Below are 24,576 nucleotides of genomic sequence, written 5' to 3'. Positions count from 1 at the left end.
TTTGACTTTGAATGTTTTTCCCTAATATTTTACAGATGTCTCACCTTTATCTAATTTAATACCTTTTAAAAGAATGACTCACCTTTATTGAGTCATTCTACTTAGCTTGCACTCAACTTCATTTACATAGATATAACTCTTTGCTTTTGTGTTCCATAGACTTACATAATGTTAAAGTTATGTAAGGACTACAGCAAGTAAACTGATACAAACAGATTTAGGAACAACCAACTGAATTGTTAAACATGTAACTCAACTAGTAGGTCAGAAGTACCTGAATGTACTAAAAATAACATACTAGTTGAGAGTGATTACCATTCATGGCATGTTTAATAAAGGTTAAAAACATGTTATCTAAGTCAGGTTGGGTAAGTTTCCCTAGTAGCTCAGAGTAAAGAATCTACCTGCAGTGCTAGAGATGTGAGTTTGATCCCTGGGTCAGGAAGATCGCCTGGAGAAGGAAAAGGCAACCCACTTCAGTATTCTTGCCTGGGAAATCCCTTGGATAGAGGAGCCTGCTGGGCTATGGTCCACAGGGTCGCAAGAGAGTCGGACACAGACTTACCCAAAACAGTAACAACAAGGCAGATTAGTTAAGTGGAAGTCAGTTAAGGAAGCTGTTGTAGTTAAAATCTAAAAATGAGTGTCTTAAAACAGTCTTAGATTTCACTGATACATCCAAAGAGAATTCACTTTATGAGAGAATTTATATTGTTTATAAAAAGCAAATGGTATGCTTTGGATATATGTTCATATCTAAATGACTTAACATATGTTTATGTTACACATTTAAGGAAAATCATGTAGTATTTTTCCATCAGTTTTCATACATTCTGCCCTTAAGTGTTCACAATTTGAAAACAAATGCTTAGTTGAATATTGAGTTGGAAAAATTTATGGAGGATTTATTTGGAAATGTTCAGAATGAAACTACTACTCTCCATTCTTAAAAACAATTTTAAAGAAATAGGTTGAACGTAAAAACTCAGTGTTTGTTTTGACTGGTTTGTGGTTCATTATAATGAACTTTTGAAATTGTATCTAGTTTAGCATTTTAGAGTTTTCTTTCTTTTGAGATGGATCACTGCTCATGCTCGAGGAAAGAATGAATCAGGGATAGAAATATATTTTATAATCTTGAAATGTCTTCCTTTGGTTCTTCCCTTCTTCCTTCTTTTGCATATTGTTAGATGCTTGTTAGTTACAGTGCTTGTTTGACTCTTTGAAAATAGTTTATTGATTGGTGATGTGGAAAGAGACGAATGAGATTTTATATCTTCCTTAGAAATACTATTCGTAGAGTACCATGCTAATTTTTGTGGAGTTAAATTTAGTTACGTTGTCTTGAATTATGGATTGTGGTAATAGTGCCTGGCTTATTTGGGAAAAAGAAAAAGTTTCAATAAATATTTACATTGCATCTACTCAGGAAAAAGCGATGTGTTCGTTCTTTGTAGATTTCTATTGTTTTTAGATCTGTAGTTGCTTACAGAACTTTTATTGCAGTTCATAATCAAATAAATGAGTAGGAAACCAAAATGATTTGAAAAGTTTGGAAGAACCTAGTGGAAGTATTCACTGGGCTAGGTGGTAGTACAGAAGGTTAAAAAAAAAAATAAAGCAGCAGAATCTGAGGGGTAGTTAATCTTCACTATAGTTAAGCAGGGCTTCCCAGGCGGCACTAGTGGTAAAGACCCCTCCTGCCAATGCAGAGGCATAAGAGACTCCTGTTAGATCCCTGGGTTGGGAAGATCCCCTGGAGGAGGCCTGGCAGCCCACTCCAGTATTCATGCCTGGAGAATCCCCATGGACGGAGGAGCCTGGCGGGCTGCAGTCTTTGGGGTTGCTAAGAGTTGGACATGACAGAAGTGCCTGAGCACCCACGCGTAGCTAAACAGGTGGCAGGGGGAAACAAGCGTTTACATTCCTGAACTCCTTCAACTTTGCTCCTACTCTGTGGGTTCCCAGGTTCACTGTTACATAATATTTCAAGGAAATTCCAAAATATAACTGAATTCAGTGAGCTTCTCAGAAAGAAGTTGACAAATAGAGTATGTATTTGAGTTAAATTTTTAAAATACAATACTGCTGCTGCTGCTGCTAAGTCGCTTGAGTCGTGTCCGACTCTGTGTGACCCCACAGACGGCAGCCCACCAGGCCCCACCGTCCCCGGGACTCTCCAGGCAAGAACACTGGAGTGGGTTGCCATTTCCTTCTCCAATGCATGAAAGTGAAAAGTGAAAGCGAAGTCACCCAGTCGTATCCGACCCTCAGCAACCCCATGGACTGCAGCCTTCCAGGCTCCCCCATCCATGGGATTTTCCAGGCAAGAGTACTGGAGTGGGGTGTCATTGCCCTCTCCGAAAATACAATACTAACCTCTGTTAAATAGTTATCTTTGCTTTCCTTAAATGTGGGCTATTACCTGTATCAATTAATCTTTGAAGGCAAATAATAAATATGTTTGAATTCACACACATGACATCCTTAGGAAATCATAATGTTCATATATGAGGAAGTCTGGACTTGAAGAGTTGTGACTACTGTAATTCATTAACGTATTTATTATTTGTTAGTGAACATAACACTTGAGCCCACCTTTTCCCATAGAACCTAATTCATTTTCTTATTTTAGCTTAACAATGAAGTCATTCTTTATTTGAATCATGTTCTTTAACTCTGTGATAATAAATTGAGTGAAATACTTTCACGGAACTTTGTATTTCTTGGGAGAATTTGTTACCTGGAAATAATTCTTAATGTGAGGGGTTGGGAGTAAGTTAGTAAGAAAAACAGTGCTGTGTCACTTTGTGGGAAATGATGTATGTATATCTTGAATAAATGAGTGTGGTAAGTTGAATTTTTCAGTGATTGTAGTTTAGTAGTTATTTACTTAAGACTCAGTCTCTGCTACAAAAGTTGTCATATAGTAGATGTTCAGTGAATGTTAGTTGTATTATTAGTTGTATTTCATCAATCAAAAGCAATGTTTATGGAGTATTTAAACTTATTAATTTTTAAGTTCTGTTTTAAAATACCTATGGTGAAAAAAATATAAACCATACCATGAAAAGGTTTGCAAAGTAAATGCTTCTCTTTACTCTTAGTCCTGTACTCAAGAAATAACCAAAGTTAAATTTTTGGTCTGTTCTTCCAGATATTATCATGTCTATATAAGCATTTATTTGTTTCTATCCTTCCTTTTTCATTTACACAGATAGCATCGTACTAAACCTATTATTCTGTACCTTGTTTTCATTTACTATGTCTTGGACATTTACTACACTTTGTTGAATTATGTGGCTATAACATTTATTTGCCATTTCCCTGTTTTTGGACATTTAGCTCATGTTTAAGTTTGTTTTACTGTAAGCACTCTTGAAACAAACATATGTAATATTTTTAAATTTGTTTATAGTTTACTGTCAAATGCCCTTTCAAAAGTACCGCTTTTCATTCCTACTGATTGTGTATGAGTGTCTCTATTTCCCAATACCTTCAAGTTTTGAGAAAGTCGGGTTTTGGAAATGTTAAATATTTGTCAAACTGCTTGATAAAAATGGTGTCTCATATTAGATTTTGCACTTCTTTATTCAAGGGGCTGAGTAACTTCTTATGTTTAGAACTCTTAGTTTCCCTCATCTCATCGCTTGTTCCTATCTTTTTCAGTTACTGATTTGTAAAAGCTCTTTATATCATATTTGGCAGTTTGTCATATTTATTGTAAATGTCTCCCCCTCAGGTTGTCATTTGTCGCTTTCTTCTTGTTTTATAGTCTTTTTTTAAGCCTAACAGAAATTAAACATTTTGCGTCCTTTTTTTGACTTTTTCCTTTATGGCTACTGTATTGTGTTTGGATAGGTGTTTCCCCCTCAAATACTATTTGTTGTTATTGTTGTTGAGCTGGTCAGTCATGTCTGACTGTTTGCGACCCGTGGACTGCAGCCCTCCAGGTTCTTCTGTCCATGGGATTTCCCAGGCAAGAATACTGGAGTGGGTTGCTATTTTCTTCTTGAGGGAATCTTCCCTACTCAGGGATCGAACCTGCATCTCCTGCATTGGTAGGTGGATTCTTTACCACTGAGCCACCTGGGAAGCCCTTAAAGACTATAACTCATGTGGTTACATTTTCAACTAAAATTTCATATTTAAATTTGATTTCTGTGAGAGTTACTTTAGTAAAAGGAGTGATGTGGGGACTTTTAACTTTTTTTCAAATGGCTAACATATAGTCAAATACCATTAATTGAAAAATTCACCTTTTCCCCACTGACTTGAAATGTCATCTTTATTGTATATTACATTACCATGTATATTTGAGGTCGTTCCTGGACTCTTTTTTGTTCAGTTGGTTTGCCTATTCCTTCTTTTTGTATCATATTTAAAAACTACATTGCTAGCATTTCTTTAATCAGTTCTTTAAACTGCTAATGCTCCTTTTGTGAAAATAAGAGAAATGGTTTGTTTGTAGCTATTGAGATTAGACAATGTTTCAGGAATTAGCTAGTACAGATTTTTGAAATAATGGAAATAGTAATGTCTTCAGAATTGGTTTGGGGACTTTCTTGGTGGTCCAGTCGCTAAGACTCTGTACTCCTAATGCAGGGGGCTCAGGTTCCATCCCTGGTCAGGTAACTGGATCCCACATGCCACAACTAAGAGTTTGCACATCACAACTAAAGATCTGGCAGGCCACAACTAAGACCCAGTCCAAAAAAAACCAAAAAGAATTGTTTTGTCTAAGCTCTGTCTATAGCCCCAATCTCATCTTAGGTATCTGACTTTGTATACCTACTATCTAAAACTTCTTTAAGTGAATGGGTTTTTTGTTATTATTATAGGTTGGATATAGTGAAATACGGGGCTTCCCAAGTGATGGTAAAGGATCTGTCTGCCAGTGTAGGAGATGAAGGAAACACAGGTTCAACCCCTGGGTTGGGAAGATCCCCTGGAGTAGGAAATGGCAACCCACTCCAGTATTCTTGCCTGGAAAACCCCATGGACAGTGTAGCCTGACGGACTGTAGTCCGTCCATGGGGTCACCAAGACTTGGACACAACTGAGCACACACACACATATAACAGTGAAATTTATACACCAATTTAGTGTTCTAATATTTTCAGACAGAAAACAAAGGTAATGAAAATCTTTATTGCTACATTGGGGGAAAAAAAAAAGTAAGCCAATAGCTCTTAGGTAAGTAAAGGTTTTAAGGGAGGAAATGAAAGATCCTGGCAAAATCAAAGAAGCCAACAGGAAGGGGAAGAAGTATTCAAAATTGAAGATGATCATTAAACAAAAAATTTTAAAAGTGCCAAATAAAGAGTAGTCAGATCTAAACAGTTTTTGAGTTAACTATGTCTCAGTAAAACTGGAAGAAAAAAATTTTGTTTTTAATTTTTAAAAATTTTATGTGGGATTTTAAAGTAGAAAATAATAATTTAAGTTGATATTCAGCAAATTGGCTATCACCAGTCAGGAAGAGGGCCATAACTGATCATCGTATGAGGAACTACAGATTAGTAAGAAATCTGAGAAGTTGGCCTTTTATCAAATGTGCAATTTTGCTCTGTTGAACTGAGTTAATAAGAACTCAAGGAAGGAGGGGAAGGTGTATCAACCAGAAAAAGCACTAGGTAGTACTAGTTGATAATTCTCCTCATTTGAGGAGCATTTGCCAGTAAATATCTAAACAAATTAGAACCTTATACTGCTAAGATTTTTGTCTTTAGACTCTAATAGTATCTGTTCAGTTGTTCATTTGGAAATATTATCTTCATCTTAAGTTGAGTATAACTCAAATAATGTAACTCTAATATTTAGATACAGTGAGAAATATTTAAAATATTTGGTGAGAGGTTTTAGAAGAAAACAAATATTTAAAAAGATACCATTTGAAATGTAGAGCCCAGAATTTTGAAATAGCATATCCAAAATTATATAATTACAAAATGCATTAGTTTGTTAGGGTTGCCATAATAAAGAACCACAAACTGGGTATCTTTAAAAAAAAAAAAATTTAATATATATGTTTAGATTCTTTTCCATTATAGGTTATTATAAGATATCTAGTTCCCTGGGTCCTTGTTGTTTATCTATTTTACATATAGCAGTTTGTCTCTGCTATTCCTAACTCCTAATTTTTTTTTTAATTTACTTATTTATAGTTGAAGGATAATTGCTTTACAGTACTGGGCTGGTTTCTGCCATACATCAACATGAATCAGCCATAGGTATACATGTGTCTTCTTCCTCTTGCAGTTCCTAATTTATCCCTCCCCCCGCCCTTTCCCTTTTGGTAAATAAGTTTGTTTTCTATAGCTGTGAGTCTATGTCTGTTTTGTAAATTCATTTGTATCATTTTCTAAGATTCCACATATAAGTGATATGATATGTATATCTTTGTGTTTCCCTGTCTGATTTACTTCAGTTAATAGATAATCTCTAGTTCCATCCATGTTGCTGTAAATGGCAATATTTCATTCCTCTCTATAATGGCTGAGTAATATTCCATTTGTGTGTGTGTGTGTGTGTGTGTGTGTACACATCCACATCTTCTTCATCAGTTCATCTGTTGGCAGATATTTAGGTTGCTTCCATGTCTCAGCTACTGTAAATAGCGTTGATGTGAACATTAGAGTGCATGTCTTTTTTCAAGTTATCATTTTCTCTGGATATATATACACGCAGTAATGGAATCGATGCATCATATGGCAACTCTATTTTTAATTTTTTAAGGATCCTCTGTACTGTTTTCCATAGTGGTTGCACCAGTTTTCCCATCAACAGTGTAGGAGGTTTCCCTTTTTTCCACACCATCTCTGCCACTTGTTATTTGTAGACTTTTTAATGATGGCCATTCTGACTGGTATGAGGAGATATCTTATAGTAGTTTTGATTTGCATTTCTCTAATAATTAGTGATGTTGAACATCTTTTCATACTCCTCTTGCCATCCTGTATGTCTTCTTTGGAAAAATGTCTGTTCAGGTCTTCTGCCTGTTTTTTTTTTGTTTGTTTGTTTTGGCTTTTGTTTTTTTGATATTGACCTGTATAAGCTGTTTGTATATTTTGGAAATTAAACTCTTATTGGTTACATCATTTGCAGACATTTTTCTCTCATTCCATAGATTATCTTTTTGTTTTGTTTATGATTTCCTTTGCTGAGCAAAAGCTTTTAAATTTACTTACAGCCCATTTGTTTATTTTTGCTTTTGTTTCCATTATTCTTGAAGATAGATCCAAGAAGATGTTGCTGACATTTATGTCAAAGAGTGTTCTGCCTGTGTTTTCCTCTAGGAGTTTTATAGTATTCAGTCTTACATTTAGACATTTGATCCATTTTGAGTTTATTTTTGTACATGCTACAGAAAATGTACCAATTTCATTGTTTTATATGTAGCTGTCCAATTTTCCCAGCACCACTTATTGAAGAGATTTTTTTTTTCTCTAGTATGTAACCCTGGCTGCTTTGTTTTAGATTAATTGACCGTAAGTGCATGGGTTTGCTTCTGGACTCTATCCTATTCCATTGATCTATTTGTCTGGTTTTGTGTCCATGCCATACTGTTTTTATGATTGTAGCTTTGTAGTATAATCTGAAGTCAGGGAGCGTCATTCCTCCACATCTGTTCTTCTTTTTCCAAAGTGTTTTGGCTCTTCAGGGTCTTTTTTATCTTCATAAAAATTTTAAGATTTTTTTTGTTCCAGTTCTGTGAAAAATGCCATTGATAATATGATAAGAATTGCATTGAATCTGTAGATTGCCTTGGGTAGTATGGCCACTTCAACAATATTGATTCTTCTGATCCAAGAACTTGGTATATCTTTCCATCAGTTTGTGTCATCTTTGATTTCTTTCATCAGTACCTTATACTTTTCTGAGTGCAGGTCTTTTGCCTCCTTTCAGTTCAGTTCAGTCACTCAGTCATTTGCTTCCTTAGGTAGGTTTATTCCTATGCATTTTTTTCTTTTTCATATGACAGTAGATTGGATTATTTCCTTGATTTCTCTTTCTGATATTTTGTTAGTATGTAGCAATGCATCTGATTTCTGTATGTTAATTTTGTATCCTCCAACTGTACCAAATTAAATAACATTTATTGTCTCATAGTTCTGGAGGCTAGACGTCCAGATCAAGATGTTGTCAGGGTTGGTTCCTTCTGTTGCTTTTGATGGTATGCTGACAGTCTTCGGCATTTCTTGGCTGATAATGCATCATCCCCATCTCTGCATTAATGTTTACATGGTATTCTCCCTGCTCATGTAACTGTGTCCAGATTTCCCCCTTTTATGAGGACACTAGTTAAATTAGAGGCCTATTTTACTCCACTGTGACCTCATCCTAACTAATTACATCTCCAGTTACCCTATTTTCAAATAAATCCACTTTCTGACATGTTTCAGGCTAAGGCTTTAGCATATAAATGTGGGGGTGTATACACAATGTAACCCATAACACAAACTATCAAGAGTTAAAATTAGAACTCAAGTCTCCTGATTCCCACCTGGTGTTATTTTATCACTTAATGAGCTTAGGAAAAATGCATATGCAATGCACTGTATTTGGTATAAGACTTACAGGAACATAACTGTTAAATGTTTATAAAACAATTGTTTAAAGCATCTTATTAAGATGAAAAGGGTTTTTTTTTCCCGTTTTAATCCTAAGAAGGTCTGTTTGATATATACACTTCTTATATGTAAATTTTACTAATTTTTTTTTTCTAAATAAAGTGAAAAGGACAAAAATGTGTGATTTGCTATTACTGTTTTCTGTTAAATCTCTAATAAATATAGTTTGTGTTTTAGCATTCAAGTTTCCTTAAAACAAGGAATACACAACATTTCCTAGATTTGCCTGCTTGAAATAATTAGCAACAAGCTTCTTTTTTAGTTTCTCTCAAGATCTTTTAAGATCTTCTCTCAAGATCTTATACAGGTTTTTGCTTAGTATTTTTTCTTTTTTTAATTACAAAGTGAAGTTGATTTACAGTATATTGCTTGCAGCCATACAGCATATTGATTCTGTAGTTGTACAGTTTATACTCCATTAAAAGTTATAATGGCTTTAATTCTCAATGCTACACATATATAGTTTTTGATTTAGCATTTTATCCTAATTTCTGAAATGCTTAAAATATCATTAATGCCGTAGCTTTGTAGTCGAGTCTGAAGTCAGGGAGCCTGATTCCTTTAGCTCTGTTTTTCTTTCTTAAGATTGCTTTGGCTATTCAGGATTGTTTGTATCTCCATACAGATTTTGAGATTTTTGTTGTTGTTCTAGTTCTGTGAAAAATGCTATTTGTAATTTGATAGAGATTACACTGAATCTATTGATTGCCTTGGGTAGTATAGTCATTTTGACAATATTGATTCTTCCAGTCCACAAACATGGTGTATCTTTCCATCTGTTTATGTCATCTTCAATTTCTTTCATCAGCATCTTAACAGTTTTTGGAGTACAGATGTTTTGTCTCTTTAGGTAGGTTTGTTCCAAAGTATTGTATTCTTTTTGAAGCTCAAAATGGATTAAAGACCTAAATGTGAGACCAGACACTACTAAACTCCTAGAAGAAAACATAGGCAAAAACTCTCTGACATAAATCTCAGCAATATCTTTTTCCATCCATTTCCCAGAATAATGGAAATAAAAATAAACAAATGGGACCTGCTGCTGCTGCTAATTCGCTTCAGTCGTGTCCGACTCTGTGCGACCCCATAGACGGCAGCCCACCAGGCTCCCCCGTTCCTGGGATTCTCCAGGCAAGAACACTGGAGTGGGGTGCCATTTCCTTCTCCAATGCATGAAAGTGAAACATGAAAGGGAAGTCACTCAGTCGTGTCCAACTGTTAGCAACCCCATGGACTGCAGCCTACCAGGCTCCTCCGTCCATGGGATTTTCCAGGCAAGAGTACTGGAGTGGGGTGCTATTGCCTTCTCTGAAATGGGACCTGCTTAAACTCAAAAGCTTTTGCACAGCAAAGGAAACAGTAAACAAAATGAAAGGACAGCACACAGGTTGGGAGAAAAAATTTGCAAATAATGTGACTGATAAGGGATTAGTCTCCAAAATTTACATACAGCTCGTGATGCTTCCCTTGTGGCTCAGTTGGTAAAGGTTTGCCTACAATGTGGGAGACCTAGGTTTGATCCCTGGGTCGGGAAGTTCCCCTGGAGAAGGAAATGGCACCCCACTCCAGTATTCTTGCCTGGAAAATCCCATGGATAGAGGAGCCCAGTAGGGTACAGTCCATGGGGTCGCAAAGAGTCAGACACAACTGAGCCACTTCACTTTGTGATGCTTAACAGAAACAACACATTCAAGAAATGGGCAGAAGACTAATTGGACATTGCTCCAAAGAAGACATATAGATGGCCCATAGGCACGTGAAAAGATGTTCAACATACTTAATTATTAGAGAAATGCAAATCAAAGCTACAATGAGATACCACCCCACACTAGCCAGAAAAAAAATCCACAAACAATAAATGCTGGAGACTGAGTGGAGAGAAGGGAACCATCCTACACTTTTGGAAGGACTGTCAATTGATACAACCACTATGGAGAACAGTATGAGTGTTCCTTTAAAAACTTAAAAATAGAGCTGCCGTAAGACCCTGTGGACATATATCTAGAGAAGAACATGATCCAAGAGGATACAATGTTCATTGCAGCACTGTACTCAAGACATGAAAGCAACCTAAATGTCCATCAACAGAGGAGTAGATAAAGAAGATGTGGTACATATAGATATGGTGGAATATTACTCAGCCATTAAAAAAGAATGAAATAGTGCTATTTGCAGCAATATGAATGGACCTAGAGAGCGTTATCAGAGAAGGCAGTGGCACCCCACTCAGTACTCTTGCCTGGAAAAATCCCATGGGCGGAGGAGCCTGGTAGGCTGCAGTCCATGGGGTTGCTAAGAGTCGGACACGACTGAGCGACTTCACTTTCACTTTTTCACTTTCATGCATTGGAGAAGGAAATGGCAAGCCACTCCAGTATTCTTGCCTGGAGAATCCCAGGGACGGGGGAGCCTGGTGGGCTGCCGTCTATGGGGTCACACAGAGTCGGACACGACTGAAGCGACTTAGCAGCAGCAGCAGCAGCAGAGCGTTATACTGAGTGAAGTAAGTCAGGGAATGAGAATATCGTATGACATTCCTTATATGCAGAATCTAAAAAGAAGTGATACGAAGGAGCTCACTTACAAAACAGAAGCAAACTCACAGATTTCACAGATTTAGAGAAGGAGCTTACGGAGTTTATGATTGCCGAGGGCAGGGTTGGGGAGGATAGAGGAAAGAGATAGGGAGTTTGGGATGGACATGTATACACTGCTTTATTTAAAATGGATAACCAACAAGAACCTATTGTAGAGCACAAGAAATTCTCCTCAATGTTATGTGGCAGCCTGGATGGGAAGGGAGTTTGGGGAAGAATGGATACACGTATATGTATGCTGAGTCCCTTTGCTGTGTTAATCAGCTATATCCCAATACAAAATAAAAACTTAAAAAATATATCATTCATGGGTTTTCAGGTCAAACCCAGATTTAGATCTTAGCTCTGTTTCTTATGGCTAAAGGTGCCTTCAAATGATTACTAAATTTCTCTGAGCTTCAGCTTTCTTAAGTGGTAAAAGGATTGAATGATTATGTGTATTAAACAAAATAACATAAAATACTTGTACTTTTGTTCTTGGCAACATAAGAGGCAGTCAGATTTCTCTAAGTTTATTTTGTGATATGCTTGTATTAGAAATAAAGCCTGCAGTTTTTAAAGAAGAAAGGAGAAGCTGGCAAAGCCTTTTGTTAAAGGGAGACAAAGACGAAGATGCAAGTGACTTATTAAAGTTGAAATGTGTGACATGCCATATTTGAACAGTTCTCATGCTTTTCCTGTAAACAGTTTCCTTGCACCAAGGAGTTCTATTTCACAACTTAAAAGAAATTATATGTGTTTGTATAAAATATGTACTATACTAAACAGCTAGCTCTTTTTATGCTTTCTGCATGCTCTACTTTTTTCTTTGTTCTTCTGCTTATTGTGTGTGTGTATGTGTGTTAAGGCATATTTTCCCTTTTTAAAAACCATATTAGATATAATTTATGCTTGGTAAAAATCACCCTTTTAAGTGTACAGTTACAGTTTTCACAAATATATGTAGTCGTGATCATTACGACAGAGCATAGATAATTTTCATCATCCCAAAAAGCTCTTGCCTGCCCTCTTTGTGATTAGTTATCTCTCCATCCCCAATCTCTGGCAACCACTGTTCTTATAGTTTTACCTTTTCCAGATTGTTATATAGAATGAAATCATACAATGTGCAACTCTTTGTGTCTGACTTTTCATTTAGTGTAATGCTTTTAGAGACTCATCCATGTTCTATGCATCCCTAATTTACTCCTTTTTATTACTGAGTACTGTTCCACAGATTACATATACCACTGTTTATTTATCCATTCCTCACTTGATCTATGCTTCCAATTTGGGGCTACCATAAGTAAGCTGCTAATAATTCAAGTACAGGTCTTTGTGTAAATATAATGTTTTATTTCTTTTGGGTTTGGAATGGGAATTGCTGGGTCCTAGGAATGAGATTGCTGGGTCCTATGGTAAGATGTTTAACTTTATAAGAAACTGCCAAGCTGTGTTCCAAAGTGGCAGTACCATTTTATATTTCTACCAACAATGCATTACAGTTGCTCAACATTTTTTTCATTGCTTGTTTTTTTTTTTTTTTTTAATTTGGTTGATTTTTTATCTTAACTATTCTAGTAGTTGTATAGTGATATCATTGTGGCTTCAGTTTGCATTTTCCTAATGACTAATCAAGTTGTACATCTTTTCATCTGCTTGTTATTTGTATCTCTTTGGTAATGCATCTTTTCAAATCTCATTTCTGTTTGCCTTCTTGCTGTTGAGTTATGAAAGTTCTTTATATATTCTATATATCATAATTTCAGGTATGTATTTGGTAATATTTTCTGCCAAACTAACAGACTGATTTTGTCACTGTCATTAGAAAATAACATATTTAGAACCTATTTGTATGTATATTTTGCTTAATTTCAAGATTTTTAGTTTGGTCTTCAGTGGCACACAGCCACTTAATTAAAATTACAAAGCTTTAGATTGAAAATTACAAGCTAATGACTCATCATGTAGTGATTTCACTAGGGAAATTGATATTACTCTTGAGCTTCTTCCTTGGAGTGGTTGTTGTGTAGACTTAATCTCTGTCCTTTCTTCATTTAAGGAAGGAAACATAGCTGATAAAAAGAATGAGATATGTTCTTAGTCCCTAAGTTAGAGAATATATATTACCCAAAAATTACTTCTAAAAATATGTTTTCCTATATTTTCATCTTTTAAAAAATGAGGATTTATCACTTAAGAAAGAAAAAGATCATTATAAATTGATTATGAGGGTACAAGAAACTAAGACATCATGACCAGTTGACACTCATCCAGAAATTCAGGTTATCTCTACAAGGATGGTGTCTTGAGGGAAGGAGACTGGATTGGGTAATAATTCTTGAAAACTTAAATACAAACCCAGTTTCATAAAGTGAGGTTTCATTTGGCTTTTAAAAAATTAGGAAGTTCTTCTAGGTAAAGATTCATGTACTGTATCTCTTTGCCCATACAAAGAATAGTTGTTCAGTCTCTCAGTTGTGTCCAACTCTACAACTCCATGGACCGCAGCACCAGGCTTCCCTGTCCTTCACCATCTCCCAGAGCTTGCTCAAACTATGTCCATTGAGTCAGTGATGGAATCCAACCATCTCGTCCTCTGTCGTCATCTTCTCCCCCTGCTCAGTCTTTCCCAGCATCAGGGTCTTTTCTGATGAGTCAGGTCTTCGCATCAGTTTGCCAGAGTATTGGCGTTTCAGCTTCAGTATCCGTCCTTCCAATGAATATTCAGGGTTGATTTCCTTTAGAATTGACTGTTTTGATCACCTTGCAGTCCAAGGGACTCTGAGGAGTCTTCTCTAACACTATAGTTCAAAAGCATGAATTCCTTGGCACTCAGCTTTCTTTATGGTCCAACTCTAACATCCAAAAATGACTGCTGGAAAAACTATGGCTTTGACTAGATGGACCTTTGTCAGCAAAGTGATGTCTTTGCTTTTTATATGCTGTCTAGGTTTGTCATAGCTTTTCTTTCAAGGAGCAAACGTCTTTTAATTTCATGGCTGCAGTCACCATCTGCAGTGATTTTGGAGCCCCCCAAAAATAGAGTCTGTCATTGTTTCCATTGTTTCCCCATCTATTTGCCATGGACTGAAGGGACCTCATGCCATGATCTTCATTTTCTGACTATTGAGTTTTAAGCCAGCTTTTTTACTCTCCTCTTTCACCTTCATCAAGAGGCTCCTTAGTTTAGTAATAGAGTTAAAAAAAAGATTTTTAATACTGAAAGGGAGAAAGGTAAGGAGATAATGTATGTGTTAGTCACTCAGTTGTGTCTGACCTTTCGCAATCCCATGGACTGTAGCCTCTGTCCATGGAATTCTCCAGGCAAGAATACTGGAGTGGGTTGCCATTCCCTTCTCCAGGGGATCTTTCCGACTCAGGGATCAAACCCAGGTCTCCCGCTTTGTTAGCAGATTCTTCACCATCTGAGCCATTAGGGAAGCCCCAAGGAGACAATAGAAGACAGAGTTTTAGAAGCTGGGAAAACATGGACAAGTGCTAAGTGAGTTTGTAGATCTGAGAAATCCAACTCGTAAGCTATGAGTTGGGAATACTGTGAACTTGATTTATGTCACAATCATGTAATACTTTAGTAGTACCAGATACCTCTTGAAGTAAGAATTGAGAGTGGAAGTTGTAAATAAGCAAGATGAGTCAAATGTGAGCTTAAGAAACAATCACATCCTCAGATTTTTCTCACACAACTTTGTGCAGTTGGATAATTGACCCACCCCTCACCTGACAAAAGATGGTGAATTGTTCTTTTAGAGTGGATAAAATAGTGTTTTCTGGGTTGGAAAGTGGAGGGATGTGCACTAGAAAAAAATGAAAGCAAGGAATCACTGAATAAAGGGAGATTAAAGGAAGTATGCTGATAAAATATTGAGAGCTCCCTCTAACCCCTCCCATTCCTATTCCCAACTTGATTCCCAAAACACTAGCTAATAAACTTTCATCCTCAGAGGAGGAGGTTGCTAGAGTCTTCTCTAGAGAATCTGACCAACCTTCAGAGGAAATACCTAACAATAGCACTAGAACTTCCCCAACAAAGTCACTCAACTACCTAGATTATCCCACAGTGAATCCCATCTTTGATTAAACTACCCATAGCCTTACAGCTTCCAGGCAGCTTTTAGATCCCTCACTTTTAGAAATGAACAGTCAACACTACCAGGCCTGTGAGGAAAGTTTTCAGTATAAATGAAATCAAGAGAGTAAACGTAATACCAGGCAATAGATTACTCAAATATTCCACAAAATAAGAAAATTTGTTACTTTTCTCAAAGAGCTAAGATGAGTATTTGGAATCATTAATCCAAAAAAGTATACTATAAGAAAGGAAGAAGGTAAAAAAGAGCTCTTAGAAATTATTAATATGGTCAGTGATTTAAAAAAATCAAACGAATTGGAAGGTAGAATTATACACATTTCCCAACAAGTAGCAAAAAGCAAAAGGATAGGAAATAGGAGAAAAGGTAAACTAAAGAAAGAGATTTGCTATGTGAACTGTGGGAGCTTCAGAAAGAGAAAAGAAAACAACTTTCAATGCAAGAATATGAGAAACATTTACAGAAGTTGAGAGCATGGATTCTCACACTGAAAGGGCCAATGAAGATCCAACACCATAGGTGAAAAACAAACAAAAAAATCGTGAAAGACATATTTTGAGGTGAGTCAGACCACTTCGGAGAAAAAATATCCTGAATGGTTCAGCGGCAGGTGTGGGGAGATCACAGCAAAGGACAGGGATTCAAAATAGCTGGGGGCTTTTCTAGAACAACCCTGGTAGGTAAAATAGAAAAGGTCGTACTTGCCTTGTGAAGAAATATTTTCAACATAGAGTTCTGTATCTAGCTGAACCACTAAGGAAGTATAAGGGCAGATAAAAGCATTTTAAAATATGAAGGTCTTAAAAAATTTACTTCTTGTGGTTTTTGAAAAATGTTTTATTTTAGAGATACGTAATTAAATATCTATGGATGAAATGATATGTTTTGAATTTTCTTCAGAATAATCCATTTATTCAGGCATGAATTGGTGGAGGGTGTTGATGAAATGAAAATGACTGTGAGGTAATTGTTGAAGCTGAATAGTGGCATGGGGATTCATTATTTTTGCATATGTTTGAGAATTCTCATAATAATAAGTAAAAAACATTCCACAGACGTTTCTTCTGGAAAATGTGCCACTTCAAAACAAGGAAATATTAAATAAGAGGAACATAAGCAGAGGGCATTGACATTATACCTAAAATATGATATCCAGGCCAGTAGTATCAGTATCAGCTGTGGACTTGTTGGAAATACAAATTCTCAAGCCCTACCTCAGACCTAATGAGTAAGAAGCTCTGGTTATAAAGTCCAGCATTATGCTGCTTTGACTATGCTAAAGCCTTAAGAGTGTGTGGATACCACAGTCACTGTGGAATATTCTTCAAATGATAGGAATACCAGACCACCTTACCTGCCTCCCGAGAAATCTGTATGCAAGTCAAGAAGCAACAGTTAGAACCAGACATGAAACAATGGATTGGTTCCAAATTGGTAAAGGAGTATGTCAAGGCTGTATATTGTCATCCTGCTTATTTAACTTATATGTAGAGTGCATCATGCAAAATGCTGGGCTGGATGAATCTCAAGCTGGAATCAAGATTACTAGGAGAAATATTGATAACCTCAGATATACAGATGGCAGAAAGTGAAGAGGAACTAAAGAGCCTCTTGATGAAGGTGAAAGAGGAGAGTGAAAAAGCTGGGTTGAAACTCAGCATTCAAAAAACTAAAATGATGGCATCCTGTGCCATCACTTCATGGTAAATAGATGGGGAAAAAATGACAGGTTTTATTTTCTCAGGCTCCAAAATCACTGCAGACGGTCACTGAAGACATGAAATTAAAAAGACTCTTGCTCCTTGGAAGAAAAGCTGTGACAAACCTAGACAGTGTATTAAAAAGCAGAGACATTACTTTTCTGACAAAGGTCTGTCTAGTCAAAGCTATTGTTTTTTAGTAGTCATGTATGGATGTGATAGTTGGATTATAAAGAAGGCTGAGCACCAAAGAATTGATGCTTTTGAACTGTGGTGTTGGAGAAGACTCTTTGAGAGTCCCTTGGACTGCAAGGAGATCAAGCCAGTTAATATTGAAGAAAATCAACCTGAATATTCGTTGAAAAGACTGATGCTGAAGCTCCAATACTTTGGCCACCTGATGTGAAGAGTTGATGCTGTGAAAGATTGAGGGCAAGAGAGGAAGGGGATGGCAGTACACCTTTCTTATCTGTAGTTGTGGTTGAAGTTTTGCAGTTCTTATGATTTGGTTAATGTGAGCTCTGCAGTTAGGGACTGTGTCTGTTCTTCCTCATCACTGTATCCTGGGTGCCTTGACCTAGTACATGGTAAATCAGAGGTACTCATAACCATTTTATCTGTTAGTTGGTTACATGGATAGATAGATAAATGAATGCTTTACATCATGTTTGTCTTATAGAAATATAATGTGAGTCCCAAGTGCAAGCCACACGCGCTGTGTGCTACGTCGCTTCAGTTGTATTGGACTCTTTGAGACCCTATGGACTGTAGCCCACCAGGCTCTTCCATGGGGATTTTCCAGGCGAGAATACTGGAGTGGGTTGCTATGCTCTCCTCCAGGGAATCTTCCTGATACAAGGATCGAACCCACGTCTCTTACGTCTCCCGCGTCGGCAGGCAGGTCCTTTACCACTAGTGCCACCTGGCAAATCACATATATGTAATTAAAAGTTTTCTAGTTACAAAGGATTAATTTATTATATTTTATTTAACTTTATGTATTAAAATATTATCCTGATTTATAGTCATAAAATATTATTACTAAGATGTTTCATGCCAAGTCTTCAAAATGCAGAGTGTATTGATATTTTACACTTCTAGCACATCTCGGTTCAAATCAGTCACACCTGGCTAGTGACTACTGTATTGGACAGCACTCATGTCAAAGCATATTAAAAATGAAAAAATTGAGGCTGCATGGATCATGGTGAGCCCTTTATTTGAGGATAGAAATTGAAACCGTTTTGTTTATTCAGAAATTATCAAAATTGAGGTAAAAATAAGAGACAAACAACCCAGAGGGTATATTACATCAATATGTTAAAAGAAAAAAGTTGAATAATGAATACTTATAATTTTATCTTCCTGTATATTTTTCTGAAGATTTGCAAATTAGGTTTACAAAAGTGATTCTGTTACAATGATCAAATCACTCCTCTGCTCAAGCCTCCAATAACTTCCCAGCTCACTCAGTATGAAAGCCAAAGTACTTATAACAACTCACAGTCAGGCTCCACATGGTCAGGTCCCACAACCTCCTGCCTTCTTTGTCTACTCCACTCCAGCCATACAGGCCTCCTTACAATTGGGGGGAACAAAAACAAAAAATTGGGGGGAAGATAGTTTGCAGCTAGGGGCCTTGAAGTTAATCAGAGTGACCTTGTCTGGGAATCTGTTCTCGAATCTGCTCTCTTACACTAACACATATTTGTTAAGAAAGTTTTGTTTTGGTAATCTGGGAAGGTTTCCCTGGCAAAGTATTACTGGTATTTTAATGAGTTTGATGCCACTAAATTTACAATAAGCCATTATTTTATATGCCACATTGCCAGTTTTAGTTGATATCAAATTGTAAGATTTGTCCATATTTTAGAGATAAAGGGGGTAATTTTTGTAATAAGTGAAATGGAGTATTTGAAAAGAAATTTCAAAGAGGAAAAGGAGTAAGGGGAGAGGTGACTGGGAAAGGAATAGCATTTGTGAAGACCCTCCTGGACCACTTGAAGCAATTGTAAGGAGGCCTGTATGGCTGGAGTGGAGTAGACAAAGAAGGCAGGAGGTTGTGGGACCTGACCATGTGGAGCCTGACTGTGAGTCGTTATAAGTACTCTGGCTTTCATGCTGAGTGAGCTGGGAAGTTATTGGAGGCTTGAACAGTGGAGTGATTTGATCCTTGTAACAGGATCACTTTTGGCTGCTGTGTTAAGAATAAACTGTCGGAGGCAGGAATGGAAGCAGGAAAATAAAATCAGGCAGCCGTAGGAGGCTCTTGCAAGTAATGCAGATGAGAAATGGTGGCTTGGACCAGAGTTGTGTTGGTGAAGATTATGAGAAATGGTTGGATTCCAGATTATTCTGAAGGTAGAGCTGATAAAATTTGCAGATTTGTTGATGGATTCCTTGTGAGGTGTGAGGAACATGAGGAGTCAGATGATTTCAGGTCTAAGCAACCCATAGTTACCTTTTACAGAAATATGAAAGGAAGCCTGCAAGAGGAGACATTTGGGAGGTAAATCAGCTAATCAGTTTTGGATATATTGAGGTGCCTCTTAGGCGTTCAAGAGAAGATGGAGGAGGCAATTAACTCAAAGTCAACATGTCAAGGAAGAGGGCCTGTTTGGAGTTACAAGTTTTGTGTATGTTTGTGTGTGCATGAATCACACCGTGTGTATGTGTGTATAAATTTATCTTTTGGTCCTTAGATCATTGATTTCTTCAGAATTCTTCCCCCTAATCCACCCCTCCCCACCCCTGCCCCGCCCTGCCCCTGGTGTGTTTAGTCTTTGATTTTAATGTTAAAAGTTTTCTCAAATGTTTGATGACATTGGCTCCCCTTGACAATGAGATACAAGGAGAGATTGAGCAACTGACTCTCACAGGGAACTGTTGACAGTAGAGAAAGCATAGAGTTTATTACTGGTATCTTTTAATGTATCATTTTTAACTTTTTATTTTAAAATAACTTAATACAGAAAAGTTGTCAGAGTAATGTAGATAACTCCCAAGAACACCTAGATTCACCAGCATTTTACTCTTAGTCTTAGCCAAAAGGCCAATAAGCAATCAGTTTAGTTCAGTCGCACAGTCGTGTCCAACTCTTTGCGACCCCATGAATCACAGCACGCCAGGCCTCCCTGTCCATCACCAACTCCCGGAGTTCACTCAAACTCACGTCCATCAAGTCGGTGATGCCGTCCAGCCATCTCATCCTCTGTCGTCCCCTTCTCCTCCTGCCCCCAGTCCCTCCCAGCATCAGAGTCTTTTCCAATGAGTCAACTCTTTGCATGAGGTGGCCAAAGTACTGCAGTTTCAGCTTCAGCGTCATTCCTTCCAAGAAAATCCCAGGGCTGATCTCCTTTAGAATGGACTGGCTGGATCTCCTTGCAGTCCAAGGGACTCTCAAGAGTCTTCTCCAACACCACAGTTCAAAAGCATCAATTCTTCGGTGCTCAGCTTTCTTCACAGTCTAACTCTCACATCCATACATGACCACTGGAAAAACCATAGCCTTGACTAGATGGACCTTTGTTGGCAAAGTAATGTCTCTGCTTTTCAATATGTTATCTAGGCTAGGTTGGTCATAACTTTTCTTCCAAGGAGCAAGCATCTTTTAATGTCATGGCTGCAGTCACCATCTGCAGTGATTTTGGAGCCCCAAAAAATAAACTCTGACACTGTTTCCCCGTCTATTTCCCATGAAGTGATGGGACCAGATGCCATGATCTTCATTTTCTTAATAAGCGATCAACAGTATTTTAACATTATTTCTTTCACCATTCTTTCCCTCTACACACACACACACACACACACACTTTTTTTTTCTTGGTCATTTGAGAATACATAGTATACATCATGCATACTTTAGTGTATAATTTCCAAAAGATACTCTCTTACTAAGTATGTAATTTGGCTATCAAAAATACAAGAAGTTTCATGTAATACCTTTTTCTAATCTACTGTCTACATTTATCACTTAGTCCAGCAGTTTCCTTTATAGCATATTTTTTCCTTCCAGTCAGAATCCAGTTCAGAGTATATATTGCATTTAATTTTCATGTCTCTTGGTTTCTTTTAATCTGGAGCAGTTCCTTAGCCGTTCTTTGCCTGGCATAACATTCATGTTTTTAAAAAATATAGACTAGTTATTTCATAGAATTTTATTCATTCAGAGTTTGTCCTGCAGTTTTTCATGATTAGACTCAGGTTGTTCATCCTTGGTAAAATAACTACCAAATGATATGATATCCTTCTCATGATACCACATCAGAGGCACATGTTTCTGTCTGCATCTCATGTGATGTATGTTAATTTCAATCATCCAGTCAAGGGATTGTCCAGTTTTCCTGCTTGTAGTGACTGTTCTTCTCCTTGAACTTAAAATGTTAGCTCTCTGGGAAGATGTTTAAGACCATGTATAAAAATCCTATTCTTCATCAGACTTTTCCCCCTTTTTGATTTAATAGTCTTTTATGATGCCTGTCTCACCCAGTGATTTCTGTAATGATTGCAAAATGGAGATTTTCCAGTTCTGTGAACCCTTTTCACATTTATGTCAACATTCTTCTTTTTTGTCCTTTAAAAGCCCTCTGTTTTTGTTCCATTTGTTAACAGAATGGACTCAAACATTCCTGAATTATTCAGTGAACTATAATCCACTATTGTACTTAATGTATTTTGATGATCTAATTGCCCTTGATTTGGTTAACTGAAGTCCTTTGAGAGCTGTTTCTTTGGTCCTTTTGACATTCTCCCCCAGGACCACCTCCCCACCGCTAAAAAGTACCCCCTTACTTTTAGGCTCAAGATTTTCTAAGTTCATTGTGTACCTTACCTATTCTAGCCCAGGAATCACCCATATCTCTAGGAGCCTTGATTGCTTTCACTTCAGTTCAGTTGCTCCGTCGTGTCCGACTCTTTGTGACCCCATGAATCGCAGCATGCCAGGCCTCCCTGTCCATCACCAACTCCAGGAGTTTACTCAGACTCATGTCCATTGAGTCAGTGATGCCATCCAGCCATCTCATCCTCTGTCATCCCCTTCTCCTCCTGCCTTCAATCTTTCCCAGCATCAGTCTTTTCAAATGAGTCAATTCTTCACATCAGGTGGCCAAAGTATTGGAGTTTCAGCATCAGTCCTTCCAATGAATATTCAGGACTGATTTTCTTTAGGATGGACTGATTGGCTCTGCTTACAGTCCAAGAGTCTTCTCCAACACCACAGTTCAGAAGCATCAATTCTTTGGTGCTCAGCTTTCTTTATAGTCCAACTCTCACATGCATACATGACTACTGGAAAAACCATAGCTTTGACTAGATGGACCTTTATTGGCAAAGTAATGTCTCTGCTTTTTAATAAGCGGTCTTGCCTGGAAAATCCCATGGATGGAGGAGCCTGGTGGGCTGCTCAGTCGTGTCTGACTCTTTGCCACCCCACTTTCACTTTCACTTTTCACTTTCATGCATTGGAGAAGGAAATGGCAACCCACTCCATGGTTCTTGCCTGGAGAATCCCAGGGATGGGGGAGCCTGTTGGGCTGCCATCTATGGGGTCGCACAGAGTTGGACACTACTGAAGCAACTTAGCAGCAGCAGCAGCAGCAGCAGATTGATTATAACTTTTCTTCCAAGGAGCAAGTGTCTTTTAATTTCATGGCTGCATTCACCATCTGCAGTGATTTTGGAGCCCCCCAAAATAAAGTCTGTCACTGTTTCCACTGTTTCCCTATCTATTTGCAATGAAGTGATGGGACCAGATGCCATGATCTTAATTTTCTGAATGCTGAGTTTTAAGCCAACTTTTTCACTATCCTCTTTCACTTTCATTAAGAGGCTCTTTAGTTCTTCACTTTCTGCCATAAGGATGGTGTCAGCTGCATATTTGAGGTTATTGATATTTCTCCTGGCAATCTTGACTCCAGCTTGTGCTTCATCCAGTCCAATATTTCTCATGATGTACTCTGCGTAGAAGTTAAATAAACAGGGTGACATATACAGCCTTGACGTACTCCTTGACTGCTTTGGGAGGTGGAATCTTGTGGTGGGAGTGGGGTCTTATTACTCACTGTAGACTTTGTCTTCCTCTTTTAAATATTGAACCCTTTCTTCAGCCTTCCTTGATAGCTATTAGTTTAGGGGTTCCCTTAGTTCAACATACCCAAATAGAAAACCTCTAATCTTCTGCTGGAGTGGTAGTTTGGCTATTTTTAGAGCTGTTGTCTAGGCAGACTAATTGTTTCTTTTAATCAGTCTGTTTGTAGCTTCAAATTACTGATTCTCATTCTTTTATTCTTTCTGTAGTTCTGTGGCACAAATAAGAATGGTGCTTATTAGCCTGTCCTCCCCCACCCCTTATACTTCAGTGAGTCTGGTTCAGGGAATTCTAAATGAATATGGAACCTGGAGCTGACTGCCATTGCCAGGGCTAACAATCTCTGCTGGATAGATACTAATGGGGAGCAGTAGACAAAAGCACAAGTTTTTTCTGCCTTCTTTATTGCTATCTGGGGCTGCTGGAGAATGAGGGAATCCTGCAAATGAGAAGCCAAAGAAGGGGAACTCAAAATTGTGTGTATGAACTCTCCCCAAGTCTCTGGCTGACTCCTGAGCCATGCTGCATGAGACAGGTGGAAAGCAGGCTGGGCTGCTACCTGAGTCACTGCTACTGTGGCAGAGACTTGGGGATGCTAAAACTCCTTTAAAGAAAACTGCCATCTTTTTAGCTGTAAGAACCAGAAGGGGCCCAGTTAATGAATAATCCAGAAAAAAAAAAAAAAAAAGGGCCAGAGAAGAAGAACCCCAAATTCTGAGTTTAACTCTCTGCGCAGATTTGTACCTGATCCTCAGCAGTGTATGTATAGGCCAGACCAAAACCTTCTGAACTAAGGTCCTAGATGCTGCCCATTAAACACACAAAAGAATTGGCCTGCAAAAATTTTTGCCCACTGAAACAGAATAGTATTTTTCAGAATAATACGATAGAATCCAGAGTTCACAACCTAACATTCGAAATGTCCAAGATAAACTCCCTCAACATACAAAGAGCCAGGAAATTGAAATACATTCTCAAGGGCAAAGACATGAATAAATGCAAAGTTAAAGATATTGGAATTATCTGACAAAGGTTTTAAAGTAAAATTTTTTTTATAATAATTTGAGGTAAATTATAATTATTTATAATTTTTTTAGGTAAAAGAAAATACGCTTATAATGAATAAAAGGTAGTTTCAGAAGAGACAAAGAATACGTATAAAAGAACCAATAGGACTGAAAGGAATGCCATCTGAAATGAAAAACATTACTGCATAGGATTTGTAGCAGATGAAGATGACAAAAAATCAAGATTTTGAATTTAGAGCAAAAGAAGTCATTCTTAATAACAGATGTTTAGGATTTTGTGTTTGTTTTTAAATGAACAGAATGTCAGGGATCTCTGAGGCAATTTCTAATTAAATGGCCTTTAGAAGTCTCAGGAGAGGAAAAAGGGTAAAAAAAAAAAAAAACTGAAGAAATTACAGTAAAATCTTAGCAAATTTGGTGAAAAATATAAATTTACAGA

The 24,576-nt window shown here is 37.4% G+C and overlaps 1 protein-coding gene across 2 annotated transcripts in view; it reads left to right on the top strand.

Annotated features, from left to right (window-relative positions):
- CERT1 (ceramide transporter 1) overlaps window positions 1–24,576 on the top strand; it is a 129,047-nt gene that overhangs the window by 6,524 nt on the left and 97,947 nt on the right. The gene's annotated exons all lie outside the window — the stretch shown is intronic.

The sequence above is a fragment of the Bubalus kerabau genome, chromosome 10, assembly GCF_029407905.1.
Source record: "Bubalus kerabau isolate K-KA32 ecotype Philippines breed swamp buffalo chromosome 10, PCC_UOA_SB_1v2, whole genome shotgun sequence".
Lineage (NCBI taxonomy): Eukaryota > Metazoa > Chordata > Mammalia > Artiodactyla > Bovidae > Bubalus > Bubalus kerabau.
The sequence above is the reverse complement of the archived record's forward strand: the minus strand, read 5'-3'. Positions and strand labels throughout refer to the sequence as shown.